The sequence below is a fragment of the Apodemus sylvaticus genome, chromosome 12 (genome assembly GCF_947179515.1).
Source record: "Apodemus sylvaticus chromosome 12, mApoSyl1.1, whole genome shotgun sequence".
Classification (NCBI taxonomy): Eukaryota; Metazoa; Chordata; class Mammalia; order Rodentia; family Muridae; genus Apodemus; species Apodemus sylvaticus.
This window is the reverse complement of record NC_067483.1, coordinates 64,214,180-64,228,865: the sequence shown is the minus strand read 5'-3', so window position 1 is coordinate 64,228,865 and position 14,686 is coordinate 64,214,180. Positions and strand designations below refer to the sequence as shown.

Here is a 14,686-nt window from a genome sequence, read left to right as displayed (position 1 = left end):
TAAAATGGAAAAAGAAAAGATGCCTTTGAGATGAGCATTTCCAGGCTGGGGCTGGGGCTCAGTTTGGAGAGTGCTTGCTCTGCTTGCACAAAGTCATGACTCCGAGTCCCAGCACGGCATAAAAACAGTCAGAGTGTTAAGTGCCCTATGCATAGGGTGGTGGCTCATGCTATTAGTCCTAACGCTGGAAGGTAGAAGCAGACGCGTGCTCTACATAGTGAGTTTGACTGCATAGTGAGTTTGAGGCCAGCCTAGGCTCTATTGAAGACCCCATCTCATAAAAATAGAATATTTATTTCTTCTTGCAAACCATTAAAGCAAGTAGATCAGCTGTTTGAGTGCCAAACATACAATTTTGTCCCCAAGACCATGGATGAGGAGATGTCATGTGGCTACAAAATGTGGAGATGCTGGGGAAAGGGACACTTCCCACTCAAATGGCATTGTGGTGCTACCATCCCTCACACAGCTGCCCCTCACGTTCACAATAATTTATTTACTAGACAAGATTTAGGATCTTCACTTCCCAGAAGGAAAAGAAGCACATTAGATGGTACATGGCTTCTCAAAAGGGGCAGAGCTGGGGTTAGAGTCTGGGTGCTCTGGCTTTAAATAACAGGGCTCTTCTAGCTGTGCCAGGGATGTTTAACTATGTACTTAATAGGAGGTCCTCAAAGAGGAAAGGGAGACCGGCTTCTCTGGCCCCAACTTAGGTCAGAGAAGCTAGAATTTTACCTGTTTTGTCTATGAGAAGTGTCAAGGTAGATAAGACTTTTATGTTTGAGAAGTTTCAGTGAATGTAAGATTTTGTTTAATCATCAGAGAATTTAAATTGAAAACTCACTGACCTTTGCCATGATCTCTCCAGCCTTCAGTCACCGCACAGGGAGCCTCATTTGGACTGAATACAAGGCAAAGAGGGGTGGAGACACCCGCCCTGGCAGCTCAGTCAGTTCCAGGAGAGCTCCCAGCAAGCCCCAGCTTGTGTTCTGCAAAGGTATGTGCTACAAAGTTTGTACCACCGTGTAGCAGTATTAGGAGGCGGCATTAGTTACTTGGTTCGATTGCTGTGACAAAATACAGAACAATAGCCACTTAAGGAAGGAAAGGTTTATTTTGGCTCATGGTTTGAGGATACAAATAGATCCTGGCAGGAAAGGCATGGTGGTCAGGGAGGGAGGCAGCTTGTCACATTGTGTCTACTGTCAGAAAGCAGAGGAGGAATATTAAGACTGGTATCCCAGTTTACTCCTACAGGAGGATGATGTCCACTGTTGGGTGGGGTTTTTTGATCCCCTTGGCTGAACATCTCTGGAGGATCCTTCACTCCTACCAGCATGTATGTCTTCTAGGTGATTCCAAAGTCTGTCAAGCCAACAATGAAGACAGCATCACAGAGGTAGCGGAGTCTTTAAGAGGCACCCTTATTGGAAGGTAGTTAGGTTCTGGAGGGATGTCCTAGGGCAGGATTTGTGGCTCTTGAAGAGTGGGCTAGTTCTCGGGCCAACAGAATGTTGTTCACGAGGTTATGTTTGCTGTGTGGTTGATACCATCTGCCTACAGTGCGTTACTTTTAATTTCCTTTCCTCTGTTGAGTTGTGCTGCATCTACGCATGTCAGAACACCAGCACTGTGTTGTTTGGACCCTCCAGCCACCAGAATCATGAAGGCAATAAGCTTCTTTATCTAATTATTTATTAAATTAATAAGTCCCAGGCATCTATTTAAAGGAACAGAAAATGGACTAATATGGGAGGGAAGCGAAACCACTCTCTGAATGAAGGTCCATGGACTGACATCACAGGGTGATGTCTGGTCAACTCTGCAGATCTTTCTCAGATATATCTAAAGCTTTGGTTCATAATCTGCTCAAACTTAACCAAGTTCTCCTGCCCCCTTGCCTGGTGATGTGCTTTCGAGTACCTCTAGGCCTGGCCTTCAGTGAGATTTATGTTTACTCTAAGAAATACTCTAACATATCAATTTTCCATGGTGCAAGGACATATAGGGCATCATCTTGAATACCATAATCCCTGGAATACTTGTTATGGTTTATAAAGTGTTTGAAGGTTTTCTAGTTGGGTCATGCATTAGAAACATGCTCTCCAAGCACCGGAAACATTAAGAAGTAAAGTCTAATGGGAGATTCTTGGGTTACTGGAGGTGCTGCACTCAGAAGAGATTAACACGGATCTCACAGAGAGGGTTCTTATAAAAGTGTCACGGTGTGCAGTAGCAAGACTGGCCCCTCTGTATTGTGCCTGGCGTCCTGTCTGGTCCTGCAATCTCTCATTTTCGGTTGTGCTCTCACATCTACCGTGATATGGTGTAACCAAGGGAGCCCTTACGAGAAGCCAAGCATATCTGCTGCCTTCAGTCTCCAAAACGGTGAGCCAATTAGACCTCCTCCTTTTGCAAGGTTCGACACTGAAAGATTAAGGCAGCCTGCCCACCGTTAGTATTTCCAGGTGCTCTTAAAAAGTTCTGCCTCCTCTCCAGCTGCTGCTTCAATCCAGCAATTCTGTCTTCACCTGCTGGTTTTAACTTCCCAGCAGCTCTTTAGGAATCATCTCCTGATGTTAAGCCAGCTCCCAGCTGGCAAATGTCTGGGTTTCCCCAGGATCTTCTTATGCAGTACACAGGGGAATCATTTAGGGTTGGTTTTTCCCTCTTCCCCCCCCCAACCCTGCCCATGGCTTTACCCTCTTAACCCAGACAGGTGAGCAGCTGCCCACTACAGAGAAAAGACCCAACTACTTCTAACTCTGCCTCTGCCGAGCACCACAGAGGCCTAAGTACATCCCTTTGTTTTGATTTTCTGAAGCGGTTGTGACTTGGTTTTATCTTGTGCTTCTGTGACTCGCTCCTTAAACTATATATGACGGAGAGACATCAGAGAGATCATTTTCTATCCTTGTTTTGTATTTACTTGGACTGGAAACTCATCTTTCTGATCTTCCTTTTCCTCATTTCTCTGAAGAAACAACATAGAACATCGAACAGGACTGTTGTTGTTAAGTGAAGAATGAACAAGAGTCCTGTTGGGAACCGATGAGAGAGTTCCACAGGGAAAGGTGCTTGCTGGGCAAGCCTGCTGACCTGAGTTTGATCCCTGGAACCCACATAAAGGTGGATTCTGATCCCCAGAATCCTATTTATAGTGCTGTCATGGTCAGGGTTCCGCAGGTGTCAGCTTCCCTTCCCCCACAAAGGGCATACCCCAGACCTTATCCACAGCTGTGTCTCCAAATTTAATACAAAGTCTCTCATGAAGTATAAATGCAGAAGCACCAAATCCAAAGAACATAAGAAACTTACTTCCAAGCTTGGCTCCAGAAGGAGTTGCCAAAGCCGGTTGAATCCCATAACTCAAATGATAAGATGTTAGTGTTAGAATTTGGGGATTTGGGCTGGGGTTGTGGCTCTGTGAGAATCCTGGATTCATTGCAAAAGAGGGGGCAAAAAGGAGGGAGGAAGGAAGGAAGGAAGGAAGAAAGGAAGAAAGAAAGGAAGGAAAAGGAGCAGGAACAGGAAATTTAGAGACATGACAAAATGAGAAATACTTTAAAAAAAATAGCACACCAAAACAAACACACAGACATTCAGTGCTGTGCTCGTTGTAATAAAAAACTTGGAACAAATAAATGCGGGAAGGAGCGCTGGGAAACAGAAATTCCCATATACCGTGAAGATGAACTACTTGCTTTTGAAATGTACATTTGAAAGTAATTATAAAGATACTTCAAACATATTTTAGAATGGCATGTTATAGAATTCCATATATTTTTCTCTTATAAAATTATCTATTTTTTTAATACATAAAACAAATGCCCAGGCTAGGAGGGGCAGCTCACTCAGGCTAACATAAAGTGGAGTCTGAGGCCAGTCAGGACAGCATACTGAGTTCCAGGATAGCTTGTGGTATAGAATTTGATCCTGTCCTACAAAACAAAACAAAACAAAACGCCTGGGAAATATTACATGTCAGTGTCTCTATCTGGCTGACAGAGTAACAATAATTTTTCCTTTATACATTATACTTTTCATTGTCATTATTTTCCTTAAAAAGTATTTTATTTTATTATGTGTCTGAGTGTGAGTGTATGCATGCATATACCCATAAAGGCCTGAACATAGGATCCTCTGGAACCAGAATCATTGGCAGTTGTTAGCTGCCCAGTATGTGGGTACTAGGAATCAAACTCAGGTCTTCTGTAAGAGCATTGCCTGTTCTTAACCACTGAGCCATCTCCCCAGTCCCTCGATGTTGTTTTGAACTGTTTAAATGAACAGCATTCTTAATATCAAAAAAAAGGGAACTTTCTTTTGAAAAATGAAAATACGAAAAGAGGTGTAACAGTGATTCCTTCACAGGGTTACTAGGCTGGGGTGAACCGGCTGCAGCCTACAAGGACTAGAAATGCCCTACAGCTGCCACAGCTCCCTCTCGTTCTGCTTTGGCAGGACTGATCCAGCCTATAATGTCTCCTATAAGCCATTTGCTTCAACAGGACCAGGAGCGTGCTATCGTGATATCTCCAAGCTGCTAGTCTCCTGGGCACTGTGCTCGTGTCCCAAGGTCGCAAGTTCCAAGGAGCGATGGTAGGGTCATCCCTTAGTCTCATGACTGGAGACAGCTATGATCTAGAGTGGCCCAGCTGTGGCCACTTGTGTCCACTCACTGTGACCCACGAAGCAGGGCCACATAGTAAGGGCTTGATGGATGTGTTGAGAAATAGCTGACCTGGCTGGAGAGCTGGCTCAGCGATTAAGAGCACTGACTGCTCTTCTAGAGGTCCTGAGTTCAGTTCCCAGCAACCACACGGTGGCTCACAACCATCTGTAGTGGAGATCTGATGCCCTCTTCTGATATGTGTGAAGACAGTGACTGTGTACTCAGATACATGAAATAAATAAAATCTTTTAGAAAAAGAAAAAGAAAGAAAGAAAAGAAATAGCTGACCGCTTCCCTGTACATGTCTATGAACCCAGATGACCTTGAAAGGGAGGATGAGAGTGTAGAAGGTTACAAGTCTGTTTTACTTTGAAGAAGGCAGACTGTAGGAAAGTGGTAGGTCAGAATGGCGGGTCCCTAATGATAATCACCAACAGGGAATGGGATCTCAGGGAAAGGACCAGGAAAGGAGGAGAAAGAGAAGACCTGGGAAGTTAAGGACTCTCAGCCTGATTCTCCTAGGATGGGTTTCCTTCCATTTCAGTAGCTGAAGCTCCTTCCCTGAAACTTGCCCATGATGTCTGAACTCACTGCCTCTCCAGGTTAATTACTCTGAGCTTAGCCATAGCTGCTCCTTTGTGATTCCTAGGAAGTGAATCACAATGAGAAGTGATAAGTAGAGACTGACCTGGGCTGCTGCCTCTGAGAGGGTGCAGCTTCTACAGCTAGAGTCAAAAGATCACATGAGCCAGAGACTTGGCTCAGCAGTTAAGAGTGATTCCTGCTCTTCCAGCTAAGATTGATGCTTCCGAGCACCTATTTCAGGCAGTTCACAAGCACAAGAGGGTAGGTCTGGTCTCTGCAAACTCACAGTTCCACATAATTAATAATTCAGTAGAAACAAACTATTAGAGAGAGAGAGAGAGAGTTGCACACGAGGCTGGGAGCCAGAGCACAGCACCAAGCATGTATACTGAGCCTGCATCCAAAGGCCAGGCAGGGCAGGGTGTCCATGGCTGGTGGAAAGAGACTGCAAAGTCTGTGGCCAGCCACTACTTAAAGTAGAATTCAGTACCTAAAGAAGGACTCAACAACAAGCCCAAAGGGAGATGAACTCACAGGGAGAAAGAAAGGAGGGGGAAACTGTCTGTGTACAATGACCTTGCAAGCCACAGCTAAAATCCATGAAGAGATCTTACAGCAATAAAGATACCCAGTGGGAAGCTGGACGCGGTGGCACAAGCCAGGAATCCCTGCACTTAGGAGGCTGAGGCACTTATGCTGCTGTGAGTTTGAGGCCAGTATGGTGTGCGCGGAGTGAGACCCTGCAGATAACCGAATGTGAGTTTTTCTGAGAAAGAAACAAAATTATGGGAAATGTTCAAGGCTTGAAAATGCTTATATTCACAACCCTCAATGAATCATGAAGAACTGACACTCTGTAAGAGGACGTATGTCACCCTAGAATAAAGGTAACCAATGAAGTAAATGATCAATCTCTGCAGGAACCTTTAAAATGCTCGGAAAATCGAGGAAGACACTAGAAGGTGGACAGATGTCCAATGCCCATGGATTGGAACATAGATGGAAAATAGCGAAGATGGCTATCCTATCAAAAGTAATCTACAGATTGAAAAACTATGATACCGTGCCGGGCGTGGTGGTGTACGCCAGTAATCCCAGCACTTGGGAGGCAGAGGCAGGTGGATTTCTGAGGCCAGCCTGGTCTACAAAGTGAGTTCCAGGACAGCCAGAACTACACAGAGAAACCCTGTCTCAGAAAAAAAAAAAAAGAAAAGTTAAAAAAAAAGAAAAAAAAGAAAAACTATGATACCAATTAAATTTGAATTCTATTCTTTACATAAATAGGATGGAAGCCTTAAAATGAATATCAAAACACACAAAATACTCTGGAGAGCCACAACAATCCTAGTAAAAACACTATCTATCGGGCTGGAGAGATGGCTCAGCTGGTAAGAGCACCGACTGCTCTTCCAAAGGTCATGAGTTCAAATCCCAGCATCCACATGGTGGCTCACAACCATCTGTAAAGAGATCTGACACCCTCTTCTGGCGTCTGAAGACAGCTACAGTGTACTTACATATAATAAATAAATAAATATTAAAAAAAAAAAACACTAGCTATCAGCACACCTGCTGTCACAGTATATCACTGAGCCAAAGTGACAGGAACATCCTGGCACTGGCACAAAACCAGATGCGGGCATTGATGGGGCCAAGCAGAAGTCCAGTGTCTGGCAGGCAAGTGTCATGTTTCGTCTACATAGAAAAATCCTCTATGAAAGTAGAAGTAAAACTTCCCAGAAGAACAACGGGAATTAAAAGGATGTGTGTGGGTGAGAAAGGGGAGGGCAGGTGGCACAGAGGGGATATGTTCAGTATGTAATACATGCATGTACTAAAGCCTAACATATGTAAAAATAAGGGAAAATAAGGGCTGGGGAAGTCCTCTCATGGGAGATGGTGAACTGCTGTCACCATCTTGTATGTTTGTCATACACCATGTTGTATTTTTGTCAATTTAAATTTTTTTTATACATATATTCGAATTAAATATGTAATTCCATCCGTTTCTGCCTTCCTGCTCCGCCTCCGGCCTTTCCCCATTCTCCTCTCTCCAACTTCCATCATGTCCCCTGCCTCACTCAAATTGATAGCCTCTTCTCTCCCAATTGTCGTTACACACACATGCATGTGTGCACACGGATATGTATACACAAATATACAACTATAACCCGCTGAGTTAATTTTTGCTGTTTGTGTGTATATGGCTTCAGGACTGATGACTTTGCATTGGATAACCAATAAGGGGATTATCCCCGGGAGAGGCTGATTCTCCCTCTCTCTGCAGTCCCTGTGCAGTTTTAAACAGCTCTTTCTAAGAATTTTTATTTATAAATGAGTTTTTATGCCCAGTTGCAAAAGTAAATAGAGGCAAGCCACCAATATACCATACCACTTATGGTATAATGCAAGTGCAGGTGGATATAAAGGCGGAGATGACAGAAAAGAAAATATGTCCTCTGGATTTGATAGATTCTAAACAAAGCACAGTTGAAAAGACTGTTAAACTGGAGTAAGAAACTCATCTAGACTGTAAGGATGATAAAGATAAAAATCAAGATGGCTGGTTTGGGTAAAGGACAGGGGCCTCTAGAAAGGCTGGTCAGAAGAGACAAGTGAGTCAGAATGGCAGAGCTGTGAATGTAAACAGAAATCCGAGCACAAACAGAGGTCAGAGCACTAAACTTTCTAAGTTGTCTCAAGAAGTAAGGTGAATAAGGTAAAGCACCAAGGCTGGTGCCTGATCTTGATACTTAGTAACGGTTTGAATCTCTTCTACTTGGTCCTAGAGATCTAAGTGAACAAAATTCACACTTCTTCTGTGTTAGGGTGTGTGTGTGTGTCCATCCACCCCTGCTGGCTGCTGGCATCAAACCAAGGGAATTTCAGTTGGCTGTTTATCTCCGGATCCAACAACAGTGGTCTTAGTTCTCTGTGACAAAGAGCCTGGCCCCCTGTCAGCTGTGCCCTGCTGGCTTCTCTGCTTCTGCTTTCTCCCTTGAGAACACACTCTGTTTACCCCTCTAGCATTAAGTAAAGAAGCCAGTCTGGTCCAAAATTTCAAAATGTAGAGGTGACATTTCGAATATCCAAGCAGCCTGGCTAGCAGATTTTCCCCCAGAGCTCAATATCCCATCCACACGGTGCAATAGAACTTCTGGTAGAGACAGGGAGAGGTGGGGGAGAAGCCCAGCCTTCCTGAGCACAACGCCCTTTCCACTCCTAGGCCTGAAGACAGCATTCTCTAAAGAAAAGAACAAACAAGGCTGGCTGACTCCCTGCAAGCCGCAACAAAATGTTCCATCAGGCGTTTGGGAAGAGCAGACTCCCAGGATTTGGGAATGTGAGCGCCTGGATTGCATTCAAAGCTAATTCCCCCCTGAGATAGAGAGTAAGTCCTAGTGGGGCTCAGCTGCATTTAAAATTCCATACTGTGAAAGAGAGGGTAAGTGTGGGATCCACGCCAGGGCCAGGGGGTGCCAGCTGGGTATCCAAGAAACGGAGCCAGGAAGGGATGTGCGACAGACCGCCAAGGACGTGAGTGAATTGGCAGTTTCTCTCTCCCTGTAGCAAAGCAGATAAAGGAGTCTGTGATGCACCACGGAGGGGAAGTTTGTGTTTGTTTTTCTAACCAAAGAGAAAACATGTTCCACCCTCGGAGTCCTTGGTCAGGAAACAGTTGTTTGCACAAGGAAGAAGAAATACCCCTTTGCTGACTGACACTGGCTTCAGCGTTCCTGCTCAGGGGCAATGCATGCTAATGGACCATCTTTCCTCTGGGGGACGTTGGGTTACGTCCAGGCACTGCCCTCCCCCCATTGTCAATCTTGCACGGGCAGCTCTATCTTGCCCTCATCAGCACAATTGTCGGATGCTAGGAAATCTATATAACGTGTCTCCCCTGTTACTTGGAGTTCTTTCCTTCTTTTTGTTTTTTTCTCCTAGAACTGCACATCTCACCAAGTATGATTTATTTAAAAGAAAACCATCAGGAACTGAGCATTTAGACTTGGGCTCGGTGTGGGTAAATGCTCCAGCTTTGAATGGGAGAGAGGAAGAGGAATTGTGGGTAAACAGAATTTTCAGTGTCATCTCACACCCCATGATGCATCTTTCTCCTATTATCTGCAGGAGGCTGCAGAGGGAGGTGGGGGACTTCAGGTCACATTATGAATGAAATTTAAAAAGCAGGTGTTTGAAGTGAGGGTAGAGAGGAAACTGCTGCACACCACCAAGAAAACAAGAGTGTGGTGTGTCCGCAGGCAAGGCCCCGTGAGCCAGGCCATTGCTCCGGGAACTTCACGTGGGTTTTACTTTCTCTCTGCTCATCTCATACCCATATGCGGCTTGGTAAGATTTCCGTCCATGTGGTAAGCAGGGGAGAAGAGGTCATCGGAGGCTTCACAATGAGAGAGGGGGAAGACTGTGGTGTTGGTTCCTCTAAACTCAGCCCTGAGGGCTGAGACAGGAGGACTGGGAACTTGAAGTCAGTCTTGGGTTACATAAGACATAAGCCTGTCTCCAAAAGAAACCAAAATGAAACAAACAACCAACAAAAGGAAGTCGACGACAGTGGGATGTTGCTTAGTAATGTAGGTTTAGCTGCCGAGGTCTCCAAGCAGTAGGCTTGTGTGTTGATTAGCACAGGATACTAACGTAGCAGGGGAAGTGCTCCCTTTTCATAGGGACTGGCATTTTGTCTTAATTTACAGGTGCCAAGCCACAGAGACTGCCAGAATCTGTCTAAACAGTAAGTTGGAATCTCAGAGCCAACATCTTCTGAAGCTAGTGCTGAGGTGTAATTAGAAGCACTGTGTTGACCTTTGTTCTCTCTTCTTGTCCCTGCTGCTTTAGAACTTCTGAAACACCCGTGCTTTTCAGAGTCAACCCTCTCATATGACTCTAACCCATGATCCCTTGTGACACTCAGACACATGAAGACAGATGCCTTGCAGGCCACTTACTGTCAGCGCCTCTCTTCCTTCTGCCTCCACTGTAAAGATGCACATTTCCACATCTCCCACAGAGCGGGAGCGCTGGAGATGGAGGGTAGACATCACCTGTTTACCTTGTACAGGAAAATAGCAATTAAGCCAAATGAGAAATTAGTATTTTCTGGTTGCAAGTGATCTTTTGAAGAAGCACATTCTTGCGTTCAATTAGTCTCTACAGAGCAGCTGTACACACGAAGGGGTGGGGCCATGGGCTCATTTGTTCAGGGACACATTGAAAAGGATTGCAGGGGAGATGCGGAAACGCCGAGACATCTGCTGAGCTTAACTAGAATATTCATTTGACTAGTGAACGGCTTGACGGGGGCCAGAAGAGTACTCTACTGAACATCTCCTTGTGCTGGGCTCCTGGACACCAGCACATCACCAGCTGCGCCCCTCCCCCCTCGTCTCCTAGGAACAGCGGCCAGCTCAGCAGCTGTTACAACTCAGCTTCTCCATTTCTATTTTAATCAGAGCAGATTACTTTTGACCAAACTAGCATTTCTGCATACAATCTACATCACCCGACCTCTTTCCATTAATGAGAAATGGTCCCCTCTGTTCTTGCTCTGTTTGTGGGAAGCACATTTATCCCGACCAACATTGTTATGCTAATTACATAAGTGCTGTTGCTCTTTTCGGGCAATTTTGATTATAAGAACTCTTGAAACTGCAATGAAAGAGAGAGGGCCAGGTAATTAGGGAGATTGCAAAATCCATCCCCCGGGTAGAGGAAAGAATATTCTAAATGTGAGAATTGGGGCCTTTGGATTACACTGTGTTTTCATCTGGGCCAGGGTAATTCTTCAGTTCCTTGGAGGAAAATCTCAGGTGACTAGCATGGACAGGAAGATATGTGAGCAAAAAGATGGGTGTGGTTCCTGTGCCGTCGTGGGAGCGAGGACTATGAAAACGTGGGGCGAACTGGAGTCTCGCTCCTCTGGAGGAACCACCTGCCTCAGGATCCCCCTTGAATGCCACCATGGAGAGAGCTGCTGGTTTGATGAATGAGGAGGGTCCTGGGACCAAGTCAGAAGAGTCAAACACTGCAGGGGGGATTCGGGCATCAGATAGAGTCACTTGATGTCATAAGGGAATGTGTGGCAAAAAATCTGAGCTAAGTACCCTGTTTTTAAAGTGGCTTTAATTTTTCATTTATAAAGTGCAAATAACTTTCCCTTAGGGCCCTATCAAGCAAAGTACCTAAAAACACCCTGGTATTTCTCACTGCTCAATGTACTCTTGAATGGAGATGGAAGGTCCCATCATGTCAAGCAAGTCTTCAGCAGATGTTGGCTATCATTTGACTCAATTCCATCCCGACACTACCCGGAGAGAGCCTCAGAGCCAATGGATTGAAAGCTCAGTCCCCAGGCACTGTCACCATTTGTCACCAATGTCCAGTTCTTGAGTCCCAAGTCATGACTTGTACTTCTCACCAGACAGTGATCAAGTCCCCGTGGCTTGATCCCTGTCCTGTCTAGTTTTATGTCAACTTGACACAAGCTCGAGTCATCTGAGAGGAGGGAACCTCAGTTAAGAAAGTGCCTCCGTAAGACTGGACTGTGGGCAACCCTGCAAGGCATTTTCTTAACTTGTGATTGATGTGGGAGGACCCAGCCCACTGTGGGTGGTGCCATCCCTGGACTGGTGGTCCTGGGTTCTATAAGAAAGCAGGCTGAGAAAGCCACGAGGAGCAAGTGTGTAAGCAGCATCCCTCCACAGCCTCTGCATCAGCTCCTGCTGCCAGATTCCTGTCCTGTTTGAGTTCCCACCCTGACTTCCTTTGATGATGAACTGTGATGTGGAAGTGTAAGCAGAATAAACTCTTTCCTCTCCAGTTTGCTGTTTGGTCACGGTGTGTCACCGCAGTAATAGAAACTCTAACTATGACACTCCCTCTCTGAGTTTTACAATAAGGTTGGAATAAGTTGGAATAAGAGCCTCAGTCCTCAGAAGCCATTGGTTGGAGGCCCCTCTCAGTTTCTTGCTATCTAGGTCTTTACAGAAAGCAACTTATAATGTGGCCATGGGCTTATTAGACTCTGCAAGGGAGACTTTGGGCCTGCCTATAAGAGTGGCCTTGGCAAGTTAATAGTCTAACAAACTGAAAATACAGTTCTTAACATTGTAAGAGACTTGAGGTCACTGAGAAAATGACTGTCTCTAAAACTGGAGAATGGCAGGCAGACACGGGGAATCTCAGCTTATCCACCAGGCAGCCATTCATCCACAGAATTGTCTTCAGGACACAGTGCCACTGAGGAAAGATCTGAGGAAAGAGTGTGATGGGTGTGGGAGGGTCAAACACTCAAGGGGGACTCAGGCATCAGAGGCCCCCTGTTTCTGTGAGATTAGACTCTAGGAAGGATCTCAATGAGATTCCCACACTACACATCAGAAAGGGGGAAAACCCTCAGGCTTCCAGAGGAGGAGAGAGAAAACATTTTGAAATATGCCAGAGTATTCTGTTCTTAATGGGCCGTCCCTCAGGAGAAACTCCAACTAAAGTCTAAACTGCTAGCGCTTTATCAGTGTTTAACTGATCTCACAGGAAACGTGGCGGCCACTCTGGGCATTCTGACACAGGTCAGAGAAACTGGTGTCCCTAAAATTGAAGAGACAGATAAGTAGATACAGAAAATCACAGTTTAGCTGGGCGATGGTGGTGCATGCCTGTAATCCCAGCACTCTGGGAGGCAGAAGCAGGCAGATTTCTGAGTTCGAGGCCAGCCTGGTCTACAGAGTGAGTTCCAGGACAGCCAGGGCTATACAGAGAAACCCTGTCTCGAAAAAACCAAATCCAAAAAACCAAAAAAAAAAAAAAAAAAAAAAAAAAAAAAAAAAAAGAAAGAAAGAAAGAAAGAAAGTAAGAAAGAAAATCACAGCTTACCGACCAGGAAGATCTGTGGGGAGGGAGGCACTGAGAGGCTTGTGAGTGCAGTGCAGAGGCACCAGCACTGAAAGACCCAACCCTGGAAGTACAGGCTGCCCCCTCCTCCCTGTACCTACCTGCATGAGACGAAAGGCCCGGTGCCAGTATTTCCCTTACCCAGTACATCATGGTCTACCAAGACGGCAACAGTACAAGGCATGCTAAAAAGCTTTTAAAAAGAGTTTGAAAGACAGAACCCGGTATGGGGAAATGCTGGAATGATCAGAATGGGAATTTTAAAGAAGTATTGATCATCTACCAAAGACTCCAATAGAGCAGAGAGCATGCAAAAGTAGACACCAACCTGTGGAGAGGCAGAAATCCTAGGAAGAGTCAAGAAGAAAACTGTGGCAGAGACAGGAGACTACCTGTGATGGGTTCATTGGGAACCTGGACACAGCTGAAGAAAGGATCTCCCAGTGCTGGAATACCAACAGGAAGATCATGCAGTGAAGAACAAAGAGGACTAAATGGCAAGGCAAAGCAGAGAGTGTGCAAGATGTGCGGACCATAGTAAAAGGCACAGCACGTGCATAACGGAGGGTCACATCATACCACAGACTCAAAGAGCTCAGGAAACACCAAGAAAGTCACTGTACCCATGCATAGCATATTCAAAACCCCCTGGGAACAAAACAGAGCAATCGAGGGAGAGGCCAGAGCTTTTACTGGTCTCACTTTAGCCATTTCTGCAGCCACACCCCAGGGAGAGGAGTGGATTGACAAGAGCATCAGGGGCGACTTCTTGGGAGCTACTGGAGATGCTGTCTAGGGTAGAATGCCTCCAGGCTCCCCCTGACGCACAGATTCTGTGAACACAAACAGTTCTCTGCTAGAAGAGGCAACACCTTTTCTTCTTCACTTCAGTCCCTGACATTCTCATCCAAACACATCCATGGCTCTTACCTCTTAAGTGTCTGAGCATCCCCTGATGAGAAGCAACTAGAAAAATCATTACACCCCAAAGAGTTAGATGCTTTGAGGAGGATCATGCACCTTCTCTCTTCCAAAGCACCTGCTCATCAGGTGACCTGGGGGTAGGAGACGTGTCTTTCCAGGATAGCCTCGGAAAACATGTCTTTGTCTAAATCACAGAATTCGACTCCAGCCATGCTGAGAGCGATGCCTCCATCCACAGCCACCCCTGAGTTCTCACTCCCTGTAGAACAACCGAGATGGTGGTTACGGACTCTGAGGGATTCAGTTTCCCTGGGTTAGTGGAACTTTGAGACATCTAAAGCATATTCCTGTTGTGCCTTAACCCCTCTCAAATGTGAAGACTTTCCATTAATTGTAGTTAAGTTAGACTCTTCCTTCCTTCCAGAAAATGGGAAGGAATTTTGCTATGTTTGTGCACCAAAAAAGAATCTTGAAAGTGGGGCTGGAGAGATGGCTCAGCGATTAAGAGCACTGACTGCTCTTCCAGAGGTCCTGAGTTCAATTCCTAGCAACCACATGGTGGCTCACAACCATCTGTAATGGGATCTGATGCCCTCT

At 45.6% G+C, this 14,686-nt stretch overlaps 1 long non-coding RNA gene across 3 annotated transcripts; it reads right to left on the bottom strand.

The window, feature by feature from the left end:
• Window positions 1-1,095: 1,095 nt before the first annotated feature.
• LOC127697437 (uncharacterized) lies at window positions 1,096-13,751 on the bottom strand. 3 transcript variants are annotated; one of them, XR_007980465.1, is made up of 3 exons: window positions 13,148-13,751; window positions 10,225-10,328; window positions 1,096-9,775 (listed from the first exon to the last, which is right to left on the bottom strand). It is a non-coding gene; the product is annotated as an uncharacterized LOC127697437 (long non-coding RNA). The 3 variants fall into 3 exon arrangements; XR_007980467.1 differs by having other exon boundaries at window positions 1,096-10,328; window positions 13,267-13,751; XR_007980466.1 differs by having other exon boundaries at window positions 1,096-10,328; window positions 13,494-13,751.
• Between the last annotated feature and the right edge of the window lie 935 nt (window positions 13,752-14,686).